This window comes from Sorex araneus, chromosome X, assembly GCF_027595985.1.
Source record: "Sorex araneus isolate mSorAra2 chromosome X, mSorAra2.pri, whole genome shotgun sequence".
Lineage (NCBI taxonomy): Eukaryota > Metazoa > Chordata > Mammalia > Eulipotyphla > Soricidae > Sorex > Sorex araneus.
In genome coordinates, this window is record NC_073313.1 from 294,882,698 (window position 1) to 294,903,782 (window position 21,085).

Here is a 21,085-nt window from a genome sequence, read left to right on the forward strand (position 1 = left end):
ACCACCTATTTGGTACCACCTATTAATGGAGGTGAGATTTATTCACTCGTTATCATTATAAATCTTTCTCCTTCTGCTTTGAGCTACTTGCTGTTAAGAAGAATTAAAAGCAAGAAATCTGACCATTTTTTTTCAACTGCCATAACAAAATACTACAGACTGTGTAGGTTAAACAACAGAAATTGTTTTTCACAGATCTGTAGGTTAGGAAGTCCAAAAGCAAACTGTAGGAGTCCTCTTTCAGGCTCACATATTGTTCATTTCTTTCCATGCCCATGGGTTGCAGAGAAAGCATAAATAAGCAAACTTTTCTTTGGTATGGACACTGGTATGCTTACATAAAAAAGAAACTTAATTTCATATAATTTCTTCTAATATCAGATTCCAAGGCCCATATCTCTAAATTCCATCACATCAGGGGCATCAATCCAGTCCACATCAAAAAACATTTATACATATGCCCCATTTTATTCATGCATGCATATCATTCTTTTCTTAGATCATTTTATTTCAGTATCTTGTCAAATGCAGTTAATTATATATAACTTATTATGTTATGAATCTGATTTTCATCTTTCCCCCTAGAAATGTAAGCTTTTTCAGTAAAATATTGCTTGGTAATTAGGAGGGTGTGCATTCTAGTTAAGTTTGTTGCATGGAAAGAACTGCCACCTACACAACTCTCAATATTAGTTCTGAGAAACTCACCATCAGCTACTTCTTCAGTGTCACTTATTTTAGTAGTGGCAGGAGGCCAGCTATTTCAATGGTAAAGAGTAGTCTTTTTCAGGGATGGAGCAAGGGAGCACAGGGGGTAGAGAATTTGCCTTGCATGTGGCCAGCCCAGGTTCAGTCCCCAGAATCCCATATGATCCCCTGAGCACCACCAGGAGTAATTCCTGTGTTCAGAGTCATGAGTAACCCTGAGCATCACCCACTGTGACCGAAAAAGAAAAAAGAAATAGAATAGTCTTTTCAACAAATGCTACTGGAAAAAAAGATATTCATATAGAAAAAGAAAGATGAAATTGAACTGCTATTTCTTCATAATGTTAAACTCAAAATGGAACTATTAAAAAATAAGCCAAAAGCATAAACATCAAAATTAAAAGTATAAAGTTTTATACAGGTATACTATTAATAAAATATTCAGAGCATTGAATAATTGATTTGTTGTCAGGTATGACACCTAATGCACAAGCAACAACAAAGGTTTAAAAAATAGACTTTCAGAATTTTTTTAAATGTTTGTGAATCAAAGATGGCCATCAAGAAAGTAAAAGATAACTTGTAGAATGAGAACAAATGCTTGCGAATTACATATGTGAAAGTAGGTTTAATATATACACTTAAATAATCAAAAGATAACTAACATGATTTAAATTGCACCAGGGGACTTGATTAGTTCTTTAAAAATGTATACAGTTCTTTAAAAATGCCTTAATAAGCATGTTAAAAAAATGCAAAACAAAACAATGGTGAGACACCACTTTATCCTCATGGAGATGACTAGAATGAAAAGTGGCATGAAGTGTCCAGAACACAAAGGTTGTAGGAGATGAGGGGGGAAGTGAGGAGTGATTAGAGATGGGCATGAGATTTCTTTGTTTAATGGTGAATATGTTCTAATATTAGTATATTTATACTGTCACTAAAATGTACATTTCAAAGAAGTGAATTTTATGGTTTTAAAATTGTAAAACAGTAAGCTATTTTTCCAATGTTATGACAAAATTCCACAATTGAACCATTTTTCAAATAGTCATGATAGACTGTTCAACTATTGCAAGTAACAACTCCAGAATATGTTTGTCACACGTTGTCAGGGAACACTGTTCTAGCTCATTATAATTCTCATTCTGATATCCAGACCAATTTAGTGATGCTCTAATAAAGCTTGGTACATCAGTACCGAAGAAGAAGAAAAAGAGCAGTGCAGAGCATATACTGGCTCTGCTAGCAACTATCAAGAAGTGAAACACGCACGCACTTTGCCTCAGTTGACCAAAGTTAGATGATGTCGATATAGGTGACTTTTGTCATACAAGAATGAATAAACTCACCTTGTGCTCAGAAGCAGAGAGAATAGGTTGTGTAGAATTCTGACAGTTTTTTTTTAAACTTTGTACAGAAAGATCACTGTGGTTCTACTTGTTTCAGAGTGGTATCTAATTTTCAGAGCTGTCTTTTGGGGGGTGATGGGGAAAGGGAGTGGGGATGGGATGGGAAAGTGCACTTTTCAAATACGGTGCCAAACAATAGTTTATTTTTTTTCTCAATTTTGTTGGTAGGTTCACTGAGGTGATGATGATCTCAAGATAAAGACCAGCCATAGTCTAGGTTTGTTTCATCATGTGCGAGAACTTGAAGTAAAATATGGCCAAATAGAAACAGGCAGTTTTTAAGGTTTTAGTCCAGACTAAAACATTGCTAACTTCCACCTGCATTCCATTGCAATTCTGTGATAACTGTATTCCTAAATAAATCAAATGGTGAAGCCAGGAATTACTGGTCAGATCAGAGATGGAGTGGGAAAGAAGATTTTTGCTAAAAAAAAATCTAATTTCATTTACCTTACTAGGTTTCATCCTAAGATTTTTAACCATAAGCAATCATTATATTCTCCTAACAAACCTATTAAGTTCCAGGTATTTTTTCCTCTCATTTATCAAGGAAGAAAATGAGGAGCAGAGTTTCCTTTTCCCAGTGACTGAAGAGCTTGTTAGTGATGAAATCATGATATAAATCCAGGAAATCTTGTCCCTCTTTTCTGTGCTCCTTAGTTTCAGTATTTCCACATCTGTCAGATTCCTCACTTTACTGTCTATGCCACTAAACAAAATTGAAATTTGGGGTAGATAGTTTTCTATAATTTCTTTCACTTAAAAACTGTAAAAGATTATCAATTGAATGTTCAGTTCAATGAAGAAATATGATTTGGGTAAAAGCAACTAAATTCAGTTTTCAATGTGGTTTCGTTTTGTTTGTGGTGGGGAGGGGTCTTATCCATCTGTTCTCAGGACTTACTGCTGGCTTTCTTGTCAGGAATCTCTTCTGGTGGGGTTCAGGGGACCATGAAAGTTACTGAAGATTTAACTCAGGTCATCTGCATCAAGACAAGTGCCTACCCGCTGTAGTATCTCTCCTGCACTTTTAATGTATTTAATCATAAACTAGAATATCTATGTGCATATGTATGAGTTTGTGTGTTTGCGCAAGTATTATATATTTCACAGGAAAAACTTGTAACGTCATTGAATTTAATTATTTTTCTGTTAGTCACAGTGATTTATAATACTATCAATTCTAATTGTGTGCATATGACTTCTAGCACTGTACTCCTCCTGGCTCCAACTCTGCTTCTCTCTGCCATTGCCTCTTGGTCCCCTCCTCAAACTTCTCTTGCGTCTTAGAGATGTGAAGTGGAGCAAGGAAAGTCTCTTTAACAAATGGTGCTGGCACAACTGGACAATCACATGCAAAAAAATGGGCTTAGAACTCGACCTGACACCATGCACAAAAGTCAGATCAAAATGGATTAAAGACCTCAACATCGGACCACAAACCATAAGGTACATTGAAGACAAGGTCGGCAAAACCCTCCAGGATATTGAAGATAAAGGTATCTTCAAAGATGACACGGAACTAAGCAATCTAGTAAAAACAGAGATCAACAAATGGGACTACATTAAACTAAAAAGCTTCTGCACCGCAAAAGATACAGTGACCAGAATACAAAGACTATCCACAGAATGGGAAAGGATATTTACATAATACCCATCAGATAAGGGGTTGATATCCAGGGTATATAAAGCACTGGTTGAACTCTACAAGAAGAAAACATCCAACCCCATCAAAAAATGGGGCGAAGAAATGAACAGAAACTTTACCAAGGAAGAGATACGAATGGCCAAAAGGCACATGAAAAAGTGCTCTACATCACTAGTCGTCAGAGAGATGCAGATCAAAACAACCATGAGATACCACCTCACACCACAGAGACTAGCACACATCCAAAAGAACAAAAGCAACCGCTGTTGGAGAGGATGTGGGGAGAAAGGGACCCTTCTACACTGCTGGTGGGAATGCCGGCTAGTTCAGCCCTTTTGGAAAACAGTATGGACGATTCTCAAAAAACTAGAGGTTGAGCTCCCATTTGACCCAGCAATACCACTGCTGGGAATATATCCCAGAAAAGCCAAAAAGTATAGTCGAAGTGACATATGCACTTATATGTTCACCGCTGCACTGTTTACAATAGCCAGAATCTGGAAAAAACCCGAGTGCCCTAGAACAGATGACTGGTTGAAGAAACTCTGGTACATCTATACAATGGAATACTATGCAGCTGTTAGAAAAAATGAGGTCATGACGTTTGCATATAAGTGGATCAACATAGAAAGTATCATGCTAAGTGAAATGAGTCAGAAAGAGAGAGACAGGCATAGAAAGATTGCACTCATCTGTGGAATATAGAATAATAGACTATAAGACTAACGCCCAACAATAGTAGAAGTAAGTACCAGGAGAATGTTTCCATGGCTTGGAGGCTGGTCTCTCATTCTGGGTAACTCAGGGAAGGGACCACCAAGTAAAATGTGGTTGGAGGTCATGTGGGGGAAGGGTGAGGCGGGTGGAATACAGACTAGAGACTGAACACAATGGCCATTCAACACCTCTATTGCAAACCACAACACCTAATCAGAGAGAGAGAACCGAAAGGGAATTCCCTGCCATAGTGGCAGGGTGGGGTGGGAGGAGACGGGTCTGGGGAGGGGGGGAGGGATGTTAGGTTTACGGGTGGTGGAGAATGGGCACTGGTGAAGGGATGGGTTATTGAACTTTGTATGGGGGAAGCATGAGCACAAAGATGTATGGATCTGTAACTGTACCCTCACGATGACTCTCTAATTAAAAATAAACTAATAATAAAAAAAAAACTTCTCTTGCGTCTTTTCTCTTCTCTCTGTTCAACGCAATTCTATAGACCAGTTCTCAAAGTCTGTTGATTTTGAACACTTGTTACTACATTCTATGCTTCTTTATATTGCACATATGAAAGAGATTATTCTGTATCTGTGCTTTGGATTTTTGAAACTCAACTGTCTAAGTTCTACTAATTGTGACTCATGATTTGTGGCAGTTCTTCTCTAATAACAGAATATCCTCCTATATATCTCATCTCAGTTTATATTAACATAATTTTATATAAAAATAGAAAATTAATGATCCATTTTGAAATACTATTTAACTATAAACTTTTGATTTACAACATCTCCATTGCCACAGCTTATACTGCCTAAGTGTTAATGATTGGAGGTGTTCAAGAATTCCTGCCCTAGCACTAAAGGACTGAGGAAACAAAGGGCATGATCTGACTTTTCTTTTTAAGTTATTATTTATCTTTCCTCAAAAGTAGTCAAACAGAGTTCCCTAGGTCAAATTTTATTTTTAGTCAACAGATCTCTTATTCTCTCTGCAATAACAGAAGCAATGTTTGAAGTATTTGTTGCTTTTGTTAAAAAAAAGAGAGAGAAGCAAGCTGTATTGTATTTAGAATCTATTTCACAAGAGGAAAAGGGAAAATGGTTATTTTTACAAAGTTTGGTAGATAAGGTGGTTGGATGGAAGGAAATTTTGAGTCCTAAAACAAGATGCAGAACTCTGAATTATTCCATTGGACTGAAGTACACCATAAATGATGTTTAATATCAAGGTCATATTTTCTGTATTTAAAGAATTGCTTTGATAACACAGATTCCTCACTGGCTTATCTCTGGATATTTAACCTCAACTGGCACCCATATCAATGTTCAATATTTTTCTAAAAAAAATTCTTTTTATTTTAGATTCTGTGATTTATAAAACTTAAAAAGAGGGATTCATGCCTATATAGTTCTAACACCACACTCTTAACTGTCCCACTCTCAATCTACCCTCTGTCTCCCACCCCTTGGTAAGCTCATTTATATAGACTATTTCTCAGAGACTATTGCTGTTGGCTATTTATCATTCCCTTACTATGTTCTTTTTTCTATCCCCACATGAGAGAGATCATAATTTTAATATACATGTGAAGTTTAAAATGTGTCTACACATTTTAAAGGGTAGAGGGTATATGTTAATTCTCCCATCATTTACTAGGGGACTTATTCAAGACATTTGGTTTCCAAATAAACACTTTGTTTATTTTTGTTTTGTACTTTGGAACCACACCAGGCTGTAATGCAAACATAAAAACACATTTATTATCCTATAATATCTGAAAAGTACTTTTACTTAATTTTAGTGTTCACTGTTTGGGTAATTCTTACATACACACTTGTTCAGCTATTTTCTTAGACAATAGTCTAGAAACAATAGAAAAGGATGCTAATCCTGGAACTGGACCTCTCTCAGTGATTCCTGCTTTATCCTCCTCATCAATATTACCTAGAAACATTTCCTGTTTCTCTGAAAATTATTTATCCTATTATAGATCGATAGGATCTAAGCTGTAGTGACATCCAGAAATCTCTGGGTTTTTGTTTGTTTGTTTGATTGTTTTTGTAAATCCGTTTAGTGACTTTTGGTGTAACTTCAAGTTTTTGGTCCACTGAGGTAGACTATGGTACAAGGTTTTACTTCCTTAAACAGTCACTTTAGACTCTGATTTTAGCATCTGAAATATCTAGCTCTCACCACACACACATACACAAAATGACTTGAACTTTGGGACAGTTTGTTTAAAGAGGGGTGTATGTTTATATCTGCAAGATTTTTTCCAATATCAAATAATTCCAATATTATTTGTTCTAGTTGTTTTTGGTTTTTGTATTTTTGTGTCTGATTTTGTTCTTGGGTTAAACCACCTAGTACTCAGGGTTACTACTTCCATGGATCAGGGACCACACTTCTGGGTGGTACTTGAGGAATTAAATATGGTGCTGGGGAAAGGGTGCTAGGCGGGCCCACTAGGGATGGGAGATACAGGCTGAAAATAGACTACAGGTCAAACAAGATGCCTACTTAATACCTCTGTAGCAAACCACAACACCCAAAAAGAGAGAGTGAGCAAATGGGAATGCCCTGCCACAGAGGCAGGGGGGAGTGAAGGGGACAGGGTGGGGGTGGTGGGAGGGATGCCGGGACCATTGGTGGTGGAAAATGGGCACTGGTGGAAGGATGGGCACTCGATCATTGTATGACTGAAACACAAGCATGAAAGTTTATAAGTCTGTAACTGTACCTCACGTGTATTCACTGATAAAATAAAATTTAAATAAATAAATAAATAAATAAATATGGTGCTGGGGATTACCCCTATACTATTTTTCGGGATCCTTGGGTTTTTAATTTTTATTGCAGATGCTTCCCTCAATATTTATATCTCGATTTCCTTTCACATTTAAAACAGACACTTGGTCCAAAGCTATAGTAAGGTGATTGCCTTGCTGACAACCAACATGAGTTTGATCTCCTGCACCTCATATGGTCCCCTGAGCCTTCCAGGAATGATCCCTGAGCACAGAGCCAGGATTACGCTTTGACCACCACCAGGAGTGGCTCAAAAACAAAACAACAAAAACACCAAAAATCCAAACACTAAAAGATGATTGGAATGTGCTCACTGAGTGCTGGCCACACTGTGTGTCCATCTGGCAGGGAGTGCCCCAATAGTAATTTCCCAAGTCATTCTAATTTCTCTTGTGTTAGCCAGTTTCTCATAGTGGAATTGCAGAGAATTCTCTGGTCCATGGCAATGGTTGGCAACACTTGTAACAGAGCAGAGGGAAAACCAGTGGTTCTTAGACTTTGATGTGTACACATATTTGCTTAATTACCCTAAGATCTCCAGGGATGACTAATCTCTGACCTTAATCAATGTCTCCTTCAAACTTCCTCTTCAAGGGAGCCATCTTGCATCCAAATTGGGGAAAAAGTAGTGAAATGGTTGCATGATTTTCTCAGATCTTAACTGCACATGCCCCCTTACCCCGTCCCTTCACTGTGGGCTGATCTCCCAGCCAATAATCAGAGAAACTGAGGGTCATTATGTTGGTGATGTTCCTTGTTGTTTAGCATCAGCAGTGGTGGAGGCGCCCAGATCACTGCAGCCATGTTGAAGGTGCTAAACCCATGCTGTTCAGTGAACTGATCTCTCTGACATCCAGATCTCCTCTGTATTCACATATACTCCTGTAAGTGAAACTGAGAATTCCAAAGACCTAGTTCTTCTTCAAAGAGTAAGAAAATTGAGAGGCATCTTTATTCTGAAGAGAAATTGAATCCTAGTCTATATCAATTAATCATTCATCAGTTTATGTTTATATATATCACCATGATATGTCTTTTTAACCATGATTTACTTAGTGCCATTAATGATAATTCAATTGTGATACAGTCCAAGAACAGAATCTCATCATTTAGTTTGAAAGTAGTATTCTCCAAATTTCTAACAGAAAATTATTTGCAATTCAATATTCCTCACAGTTGCATTCCTCTGGTCCCCCACTCCCTCCTTCTTTACTATTTCCAAATTCTAAAGAATTATTGAAACTTTGAATGTTAGCAAATTGATCCTTCTTAGACACAGTTTCTTAGGGTAATAGAAGATTCCAGACGTCCTCTGTCATTTCTTCTGTGCTCAAATATTTCTTTTTGTCTGCTTTGTCATGGTTAGCATTTGATATCACATATTCCTTCTGTCACCTACTTGTCCTATAATAGAGTAGCCTGGCGTTTGTTCCCCTGGGGCTATGTGCAATCCTGCTTCTAGAGGTTGGTTTATTTTTCTGTAAGATAAAGTACTTGCACAAAAGATGAATTTCAATGTTTGGGAAAACAATAGCCTTGAAAATTTATTATTGTTCCTGTTATCATGTTTTTTTTTTTTAATTTACCAGTTTAGAAAGGGTAAGAGATGAAGATTATGCATTGCATCAGAGATCAGTGTGTCAAATCTTGATAACACTAAAAATGGAAGTAGAATCACTTTGTGCAGTGCTAAATATTAGGAGACTGATCTTAACCCAAAGAAATAATCCTCAAGGGCAAAAACAGCTGAGGTTCTTCTCTGTTGATAAATGCTTATTGTCTTATTGGTGAGGGGTAACAATTAAAACTGCAAGAAAAATAAAACAAGGCCTTTAAAATAGAAACAGTACACGGGAAAAGGACAATAGTTGCAAGACTTAAAACTTCAGAGATAGAACACACTTCTGAAAAATACCAATTACAAGTTCAGAACAAAATTTCCAGCCACTATTTTAAAAGGCCAATATAATAAAAGAGAAGAATACATTCTAAAATAACAACTAGAAGCCATATAAAAACTAGATTGAGAGGAAAAGCAATAGTTTGAGGGAGTCAACAAGAGATTATAGAAAAAATGGTAAGAACAGACATTTTACAAGAGAAACTAAAAAGCAATAGTGCAATTAAAATCACAATGTAGCACTGTAGCACTGTCCTCCCATTGTTCATTGATTTGCTCCAGCAGGCACCAGTAATGTCTCCATTGTGTGACTTGTTGTTGCTGTTTTTGGTATATCAAATACGACATGGGTAGCTTGTCAGGCTCTGCCATGTGGGCGGGATACTCTCTGTAGCCATGCCAGGCTCTCAGAGAGGGACGGAGAAATCGAACCCTGGTTGGCCGTGTGCATGGCAAATGCCCTAGCCGTTGTGCTATCGCTTGTCAAAATCACAATGTAGATAATTCAAAGGATAAATTAGTGCAGTGAACATGGAATTATGTGACACAGGGAATAGTTAATATCGAAGAATTAAGTAGACATAGGTAATACAGTATATAATGTGAGAAATTAAGGGATCATATAGAAAAGTAGACCTACAATTTCAAATAAACATTTTGTACCTTTTTTTTTTAGGGGGCTATGCCAAGAAGTGCTCATGGATTACTTCTGGTCATGAACTCAGGGATCTTTGCTGGAATGGATCAGGGTACCATTTGGAGTGGCCGGCACAAAACCTGGATTAGTTAAGTGCAACATAACTTATCTGCTGCACCATCTCCCTAGCATTGATATTTGTGACTCTGAACAAGAATCAAAACAAACACAAAATCAGTTATTAGTAATACAGCACTATAGCACTGTCCTCCCATTGTTCATCAATTTGCTCGAGCGGACACCAGTAACGTCTCCATTGTGAGACTTGTTGTTACTGTTTTTGGCATATTGAATATGCCACAGGTAGCTTGCCAGGCTCTTCTGAGTGGGCAGAATACTCTCGGTAGCTTGTTGGCTCTCTGAGAGGGATAGAGGAATTGAAACTTGGTCGGCTGCATGCAAGGCAAATGCCCTACCCACTGAGCTATTGCTCCAGCCCCAAACCCCTTATGTCTGATAAATCACAATACTTTAAATGTGACTGCTACTTTAAAGTTTCATAGTTATGAATTGCTGATCAATGCGATGAATGAGGTCAGAGAGAGCACAAGGTAAGGCACTTGCCTGACATGTGCCTGACCTGATTTTTATGGATATTTTGCAGGGGGAGGGCAGGGGGCAAAAATGACAGTGCTCAGGATTTTTACCTGGCTCTGCACTCATGTATCACTTCTGTTAGTGCTTGGGGACCTTATGGGATGCCAGGGATCTAACCTAGGTTGGCAGTGCAAGCATGCAAATGCCCTCCCCAGCCTGACTGAGGTCTGGTCCCAAGGTCCTGGTGCTCAGATATCATCGGGGTCACAGAGCTAGGAACAGTCCCTAGGCACTAGGTGTATCCAAAGATCCACCCCAAAGAGAGAACTGGATAAGAACTGGGGCTGAGGGGAAGTTTTCTTGGATTCCTCCTGTCAGGAGTAAGCCTTGAGCACCTCTGGGTGTGGTCTAACAGCAAACAAAGAATCTGTTTCTACTTTACTGCAAACATTAAATCTCAATAACCCCCCCCCCACCACACACACACACACACACACACACACACACACACACCCACACACACCCACACACACACACACCCACCCCCTCAGGGGCTGCAGTGATAGCACAGTGGGTAGGGCGTTTGCCTCAATGAAGCAGACCCAGATTCGATTCTCAGCAAATGGTGCCCTGAGCACCAGCAGTAGTAATTCCTGAGTGCAGAGCTAGGAGTAACCCCTGTGCATTGCAGGGTGTGATCCAAACAGGAAAACAAAAAAAAAAAATGTTTTGAGAGAGAGAGAGAAAAAAAAACACAAAAAACCAGAAAAATGCCTGTCTATTATAGCACTTGAAAGAAGTGCCCAGACGACTGTCCAGAGCTAGATGGGGTCTCAAACCATATTTTATTTGGTTTTCTTTTATTTCCCCTATGGGCCAGAGGAATTGATGCAGGGTCCGACTGTCTGGTAGTCTGTGTGTGTGGAATGTAAAACATTTACACTGCTGTGCAGGAGCCTGTGGACCTCAGTACTGGGGGTCAGGGGGAGGCCAGGAGGACTGGATCTGACCCGGGTCCTGCATGCAAACCTTAGCCCCCCACCCACCTTCCTGAGACTCACCAGGAGTAGCCCCAGGGCACTGCTGGGTGTGGCCCAAAGGCAAACAAAAGATACTTTGAGTACAGCGGGGAGGGTGCTTGCCTTTCCTGTGGCCAGCCAGGTTCCATCCCCAGCATGGCCAAAGGGATCCCTGAACACTGCTGGTGTGGCACCTGAGCACAATGGTTACGTCACAGGTTACAGGTTCCTGTCCTGCTGGGTGCAGAGAACAATGAGCTCTTTGCAGGGAAGGCCCTACCCAGCCATGACGCCTGGGCCCTTTGCTGCGGGCATTCCTCCCAGTTCACACCTGAACACCTAGTTTCTGGTTTCTAGTTTTTCTGAAATTTTCTAATTTTTCTAGTTTTTAAAGTTTTCTAGTTTTTCTAGCATGTCTGGTTTCTATTAGTAAGAAAATAAATGAAAAGTTTTTAGAACTGCAGATTTGCCCAGTATGCTAATACACATTCTCCATGTCTACCCGTACATGTGTGTATTCAACGATGACCATTATGTCTGGAATATGAGTGCATATCAAAACTCATAGTTCCCGTGATTAATTGAAATCAGATAAAATAGATTTTATAAATATAATTTTTATGATAGTTCTCCAACTTTTGAATCCTGTAGATTGTCCTACTAGGTATCAAATTTTTCTCATATAGCCTGTTGTTTTTTCCATGTGCTAATTTTCTATGGGATGTAGCTTTCAAGAATTATACTTGACACACATGCTGGGCTGTGAAAACCTCACTCTAAAACCTATTCTGTTTTTGTGTCAATACACATCCAACATATCTCCCAACTTTGAGCCTGGTTAAATATTGGCATTTTGGTTTGGGGTTTGCTCACTGGATGATCAGGATGAATTCATCTAGTATTGGCTGCAAGTTTCGATTTTTCAGATGGCGTATGAGCTTCTCCCTGATCCCTAGAGGAGAGGAATGGTTTCTGTCAAGGAAAAAGGACTCAGAGGAGAAATTCACAGGTTGCAGTTTGAGGCAAACAGTGCTTGCATACCTTGCCTTAAGGTAGAGAGTAGTGAGGGTGATTAGCCAAACTATGGATTTATTTTGATCTCAACTTTAGTATGTTGGTATTGCTCTTGGAACTGAGCCGAGATTCTCTTCTATACTGTGGTTTTCTGTATATATATATGTGTGTGTGTGTATATATATATGTATATACACACATATTTATACATACAAATATGTGTATATATATGTATATATATATACACACTCATAAAGAATCAAGCATGAAATTCTGGGGACTACATATTTACCAAAATTCCTATATATTCTAATCAAAGATTATTCATTTATTTATCATTTATTCATATACTCTTTGATGCTCTCCTTTTTATGGAGACAAAAATACTACAATTACACAAATATACCCTGGCGGATTCTGCTCTGGGTCCTACTTTTAAAACATAGAATCCCCAGGGATCTGGAGAATTTCTGGTTTTGTGGGGTTTTTGGTTTTGTTTTTTCACTTCAGTTATTAAAGTTTTGGAGACTCTTTGGGAAGGAAATGGAAGGAAAAGACAAAATTAGAGAGTCTGTACACAAAATAGGATGTCACTAGTGAAAAGGACATAATGCACTCTGATTTAATCTGCACCAAGAACAAGAAAACAGTCAATGAAAATGCAGGGTGATGAATTTCCAGCATCTAAATTGAAATGTGTGCTTTCACAGCATGCAGCAAGTCTGTTGAATTCTTCTTCGGAAAATCACGGATGCAAATAATACAATATCCACCGCTGATTCTCTCTGCCACCTGCATCTTCCTTTCAGTTTGGGTTAAAGCATTAATCCGGAGATAATTATCTCTTAAGTCTCTGAGATGCAAACCCCACATGAGAAGAAAGATGAGCCACGTTTGTCAAGACCGGTAATCAGCATTTCCTTACTTTCTGTGGGTTGCAGGAGGGCAATCACACAGTTGCTGATTTTTATGTATGAATAATATCATCCCTCCCCCAAATCTCAGTTTATCCTCAATATTTATGGTGAATTTAGAGTTAACATCTTCCTTTTTTTTTGGCTATGTGCATTCTGAAAATCCTCAGAGACACAGCTATGCTTTCTTGCATTGCGAAAGTAAAAGTTGGTACTTTTCTCAACATTTTACGATAAAGAAATAGCAAGATCTAGAAAGTTGTCTGGGATGGGATAGGGGAGGTTTACATCGAAATCCATGCTCCTCATCTCTTCATTTTCTGATTCTTTTTTTTTATGTCTTGTTTGACTTTTGTTAGGTATATTGCACAATTCTAAATTTCTGTTTTGATGAAAGTTATCTGTGGCGTTCACTGCCTTTTTGCTATCTCTACTTGAGGCTCACTAGTTTGCATTTTTTTTCATTTAGTATTAATTTTCCCCCAGTAAGAATGGAACTATAATTCACACAGAGAAATCTACCATTTAACATTTCCTATTCAAAGTTTTACATTTAAAAACAAGGCAAAAAGCTCACTTTAATTTATTCTATATTTTAAACCAATTTCAAAGATTCAGAAAACTTTATTATTTCATGCTAGTGGGTGTTTATTTGTATTTGTTTGCAGTCCCTGGGACCAAACCCAGGATCTTACATATAGAAGTATTTACCATCCCACCAAGTCACATCACTGGATATGCTGGTTTTGGTTTTGGGGTTTGGGGGGAGCACTCCATGTGGTGTTCAGGTTTTACTCCTGCCTCTGTGCTCAGGTATTGCTCCTGGCTCTTTGCTCAGGGATCACCCCAGCTACAATCAAGAACCACACAGAGTGATCAGGCTTGAATGAGGGTCCAACGGGATAAAGTCAGTCCCCAACTCCTATGCCATCTCTCCAGTCTCTGGACCTAGTGTTTTTATTTTGTTTTATGTAAAAGGATATTGGAAAAACAACTCATTTGCTTGGAAATAAACACTTCATAATAATGTATTAGTTCAGGGTCAGCAAATTGAAGTCTGTTTGAAAATAAATTTTAATGGACCACAGGCAAGCTTATTTATTTATATATTTGAATAATTTATATACCTATTTTTGTATTAGAACTTCAAACAGGGATGGTGGCAAGCAGTGTAAAAAAAAATATTGCTTCCTGGAACTCTAAGAAAAACTTTTCAGCTCCTGGATTGGTTACATAAATTATGACTCAGCCACCAATAAAATACTAGGTAGGGATCATGAATAAAATACTCTGTAGCTCATAAAATACGATGAGCATCTATCTATACACACACACACACACACACACACACATATGGGTATATTAGTTTCCTATTGCTACTATAAAATTTTCACAAATATAATACTAGAAACAAATATATATTGTCTTTTAGTTCTGGAGATCGGAAGCCCAATAATAGTCTCACTGGACTAAAATGAGTGTGCCGGCTGTGTCAGGCAGAGTTTGTTGCCCTGTGCTCTCTAGATGTCTAGGCCACTGCTTATGGCCATTAGCTTTTAGACAGCACTTGGGTTATAGCTTTTTCTGCCATTTTCAAATGTCGTGATAGAGGAGCTTCCTTCTGTTGCTCTTATTCTGATTTCTCCTTTCTGCCCTATACCAGCTCTCTGATTAAAGAAAGTTCATCTAGGCTCATCTCACTTTTTTGTTTTCTTTATTTGGGTCACACCTACCGATGATCAGAAGTTACTACTGGCTCTGCACTCAGAAATTACTCCTGGTGGTGCTGGGGAGTCCATATGGCCCCGGAGATTGAAATTGGGTTGGCCGTGTGCAGGGCAAATGCCCACCCTGCTGTACTACTGCTTCAGCCTCTCTTTTCATTTTAAGGTCACCTTATTGGCACCCTTAATTTCATCTGCAGTCTCAACTTGTCTTTGAGAGTTCTTTCCAGTACATATGTTCAAAGATTTCCCTTTCTTGCAACATCTAGAGATGCATTACATAGGTCATTTTGCTGCATGACTGTTGCCATTTTCTGCTTTTTTAAATGGCTCAATTGTACTTGATTGCCAGCTATTCAATCTATGATGTGTACTTACATTATATATATTTATATGAATAATATTTTTCATGTGAGAATTTGCATTCTTTTGAAGCAATTAATATCACTTTATCAGTTTTGCTACTTAGAATAAAAACAATGACTTTTACAAACCTATCAGAGTAGAGACCAATAGAATTTTTTTAATTAATTGTTTTTATTTATTACAGTGTAAATAGTTCAAATAATGTTTAAGTTTACACAGGCACACTCAACATGAAAAATTACTGGACACCCTCACCTCTACTAAAATGCCCAAGACTCTTCTTCAGTTTTGACTCTCTATCACCTCCAGCCAGAGACCAATAGAATTTTCAAAGATGCACAACAAAGACTGAAAAGGTTAATAGAAGAGAACAAATAGAACTAGAAATTGCTTTCAAGTTAATTTTTCCTTACTCTGTACCTTCAAATAGCTCAGGAAACAATTGCTACTCTCATAGCTTTACTAGAGGAATAAACCAAAATATGTAAGAACCCTTTTCTTAAATTATTATTCTGAACTGGCTCATTATGATTCCTTAACAAAAAAATTGTTAAGAAAGATGAAAATAATATTTTTCTCTGCTAGAAACACGGCAAAAGTCCTAATGTTAAATACAATAGAGCACATGGTTAAGTCATGGCTAAAGAGGATTTTAATGTCACCCAGTGTAATTTGGCTAAAACGGTTTTGTGTGGTTATGCTAGCAATAGTATGCTATTGATAACAGTAAGTTGAGAAAAGTGATGATTTTAATTGATTAAAATTTGTCAATAACAAATGTCTCTGCTTTCATGTAAGAATTTAGATCTTGATCTCATAAAATGTATTCTCTCTTTAAAGAGACAAAATTTAACACAGACTTAAAAGCAAAAGGAAAAAAAATCTAAGAGTCTAGTAGCACCTATCCTAAGAGCTTTAGTGTTTTGAAAATCAGTAGGGGATGGGATAGTCAGAAAGGCTCAATGTCTGAGAGGAGATAAGTGGCAAGCTTCAAAGGATTTGGAAGGATAAAAGTAGGATGAGATTTGAGGGTATGTGTGGAAAAGGGATTTCCATGAGCAAAATCCAAAGGCAACAAGTATACTGCAGGTTATCCCAACAGCTTACAGGAGCTTGGGTAACATTGGAAAGGCATGAGACATCACATGAAATCAAAATATTTAAGTTTATACTTAAGCTATCCTAGCAGTGCATCCCAAGGGGGATTTCCAATTGCCCAGCCATAATAAGAGAAACATCTAGCAACATAACTAAAATTCAAAGTTAAGATGCAGAAAGAGGACATGTGATACTAGAGGAGTACTTTATTAATATACTAAGAAGCCCCAAGCTTCCCAGGACCTATAAAAATATGGAAAAACAAATGATAAATAATCTTTTATTTTCAAAATAAAAATTGATTTTTCACTGTCCTTCAGTTGCAAAGAAATTTGTGGTGAGAACACTAAATAACATAATGAGTAAAATGGCACTGAGGAAATGTGAAAATGCAGGCATTTACAGGGGATAACTCTTCCATCATTCACATTACAAAGAGCAAAAGGGTAAGGACGGGACTATACAAAACACCTCGAAGGTCAGACTTGCATGACCAAAGCCTCTGGATCTTTCCCTATTAAATTAATTTTGACTTTAGATTAGGGCTGATACATCAGTGTCTCGCTAATAGAGAACAATAAACTTCCCTAGTTATTAATAATTTTCTCATTAATCTATTCTGAGGAACTATAATATGCTGGTTGGTGACCAGCACATGCAGACAAAGGTCATATACACTCCAGTTAATTTTCCTAATGCAGGTAAGAAAGTAGATATTGAATCATAATCCATGCTGAGGCTAATGAGAAAGGGAAAGGCAGTCTCCAGGCAATTAAAGGCATTCTGCTTTCTTTTCTCTTTTAAACAGGTTTTTAATGGGACTCTTTGTGTGATTGTACAGGTCCCTGTTCTCATATTTAAAATGTATTGTTTTAATTTCAGTAGCATAGTTGACCTAATTGACAATACTATAGCATCAATCATTAGATAGAAAAGGAGGCCAAGAGCAAATTGTAGTTTTTAAACATGGACATTTCCTGTGTGGTGACATTTTCCATATGATTAAATTTTTTTTATGTGATTGACACTTTTGACATTGGTGAGCGGCAATGGTAAGTGTATAGAGTTTAGAGATCCCAGATAAGGACTTTGAAGGCCAAGGACAGAGCATTTGACTTTGTTTTAGTAAGTGAATAACTTTGAAATATCTAAGTGTCTGTAGAATAAAATAAACTAATTATTTCAAACATTCACTAAAATGAAGCATATTTTTTCTTTTCGTTTTCCTGTCCAATTTGGAAGAAGGCTGAGGACAAATAATATATAGCTGTCGCTGTGATTTCATGATATGCCAAATAAGTATCAAGAAAGCTACATTTATAGCGTTTATGTTAGGACCTATTACTGGTATGCAAATTTCTAGCCCATAATTGTTTTCACAATCAGGCCCAGAGGCATTACCATGGAGGAAGTAATTATAAAATGGTTAATTAAAAGTAATTATAAAATGGTAAATTACTTTTTATACATCCTCATACATTGTTCAGTTATAACTTAATCTTTGAAATACTGGAATGGCTGCCTCCCAAGAACACAGCACCCTTCAGGGAAACGTGGTTCGCCAGCTAGTAACAACTGCCCTTTTGAAAAACTTGACACACTCATATTCTCGAATGTTCCAGCTTGACAGCTGGTTCTCCGTCATGTGCCATGGTCAATGCTTAATGCACTGCAACAGATTCCTCCAAAGTGAGGACTGAAATCCCGGGGGGCTCCAAGTCCATCTGGGAAAGTGGATTGTGCTATAATAATGAGCACGAGGAGGGCTTCACCCAAGCAGACACAGTAGCTCAGGCTGTGACCAAGCAGGTGGGTATTTGTTTGAAGATGGAAGGGTGCTGGTCAACTTGGGCTGTTTAAAATGGCTGACCTGAGGTCATCAGACAGATGCCAAAGGATCTCAGCGGGCCAAAATGATAGTTAGCCACTTTACTGCGCAGAATCAAGTATGTTCAAAGTTATTCCACAATTGCTAAATTGCTACATCTTATTCCACACTGCAATTTTCAGCCTAAAATATAGAGAAAATGTAGACTGTGTAAAAACTCTTGTGGAATGGCGGAGGCATTGAGTATGATTTATAATCTATACCCTGCTTTTGCAAGTCACATTTTACATGTCTGGCCAAATGGGACTTGGTGAAATTCAGAATATCCAAATATTATTTATGTCAATACAAATGTCAATTTCTAGTAGAGGTTGATCTTTTTTAATGTAAATGTGCCCCTAATATTGCCTGAAATTGGAATATATCTATATTCAAATTTTTAATTATTTGAACTTCAAATATTGCAAATAATCAGTTTATGATTTATTAAATATTGCAACCATACCCCAATTATTACAGTAAAGAATGACATTTTATCAAAACACTTCCTAAGTAGCTATTTTTAGTGGATTAAAGCATGTATATTTTGCATATTTACCAAATTCTCTTTCCAAGTGCTCTTTCCAAGTATGCATCAATTCTTTTGACAAAGGATATGTTTTTTTACGTGCCTTTTGTAACAACACTTTTGCTGCCTCTAAAAATAAAACTTTATTTTTCTTTATTTAAAGTCATTAAATAACCTAGATACTGTTTTTTATGATAAAAATCTATGATATTTATGATAATGTCTATGTCTATGTCTAAGTTGTTTGATTTAACCTATGTCTACTTTATTTTATTTCCAAATTAAATAGCTAAGTCATCATGGTAAATTGGATGAGAATTTCAGTTCCTACAACACTATTTCTGAGGATTCTGAGCTTAAATTCTTACAGTGATTTGATCTCATTCTAAATTTCAGTACCAGAGGTAATATGAATCCATCATCGTGATCCTTGCTACTGTCAATCTAAAATCAACCTAAAATTTACCAGTAGGCAGCATTCTCTTAATTCCCTACATGGGGATATTGCCTACATGATCTCCCTTGCTCTAGACAACTGCCTATAATTAAGTTGCTATGGCTCTGAATGCATTCTGCGTAGAAAGATGATTCTTTATTCCCTTGTCCTTTTCATTGGAATGAACCCAAAAAAATACCTTATCTGAATTACTACTTTTTTTCAAGCATGGGATACTTCAAATACATGTTACCTTTAATTTTCCCAGTTTGGGGCTATTTGCATATATATATTTTTTTTTCTTAAATACAAAAAAATGTTTTATAAACTCATTAAGATGTAATTTCAGTTGGGATGTGTCTCAGTAGTACAGCTCATGCCTGCAGCGTTGCAAAAAAAAAAAAGTCAATTTATTTTGCTAATGGATCATTGCCATATCCCAGTTTCTCTACAACTAACAATGCAAAGTACAACCAAAAGAGTGAAATAACATTTTAATTTCATTTGGATTAGATCAAAGTCTAAAGCAAGTCACTTCATATTCAATTATAATATGAATTTTTCTTTCATTTACAATTGTCTTTGATTTCAATTGTCTCCTAATTATTAATTTTAGCCATTAAACATAAAATAGGCTTTGTTGAGGAGGGGGGAGAAAAATGCTCCTTTTATGCAAAAGTTCTTGACAGCAGTGCTGTTGAATGATACCAAATGACTTTCTAACATCTGTTAAGATTATTACCATTCCTTCACTACCACATTTGATGAGTCAGTTTAAAGGTATTAGCATCTTTCTTAATATAAAAATTAGTTTTGCTTTATTGCAAAATATCTGTTTTATCTGTATTCATTCAAATGAATTCTTGGATATCATTTGGTTCATTTAGTTTTGGTTTTTGAGCCACAACTGACAGGGCTCTGGGGTTATTTGTAATAACACCCTCAGCTCAGGACGCCTGAGTTCGGCGTGTGCTCCATCCCTTTAAGCTATGCCACTGCAGCACTAGATAGATTTCTTTCTATACTGCTACAATTTTTCTGATGTCACTCTTTCTCACACTATTCTAGGAAATAATCAATGCTCCCCAAACAAGAGTTCTTGTTGATCAAATAAGCTTGAGACATTCTGGCTGGGAATAATACACAAAATATGTTGCCATACTGAAGATTTGTACAAAGCTGAAATAGCTGTTTGCACTTTACAGATGATTAAATTCACTTATTTTTTTTCATAAAAATAGCTTATTTTTCAATTTTACGCTCAATAAGAATTTTTTATCAGGTGAATTTCATAGCTTCACAAAAATTTGGAAGAATTATTTTCATTGAAACATTTTGTGTGGTGGTGTGTGTGTATGTGTGTGTGTATGTTTCATGTAGGAACATTAAAATGTGAGCTTTTAAATTTGTAAGCATGGTAAGCTTTATTTTCACTGACATATATCTATACAATTAAGGTATTCAGAACTACATAAATATATATGTGTGTATGTATATATATGTAATATAGTTATTCTCTTTAATATATCCTTATGTATATCTCTAGAGCTAGAATTCTCTATTATTTCCATAAATAATAAAATCAATATCAATCATTTTAATTTACCTTATTTCTACAAATCTTTAGAAGTAATTTCACTATCACAGAGAGAAAGTAGATGCAATATACAGGAATGTTATCCACCTTT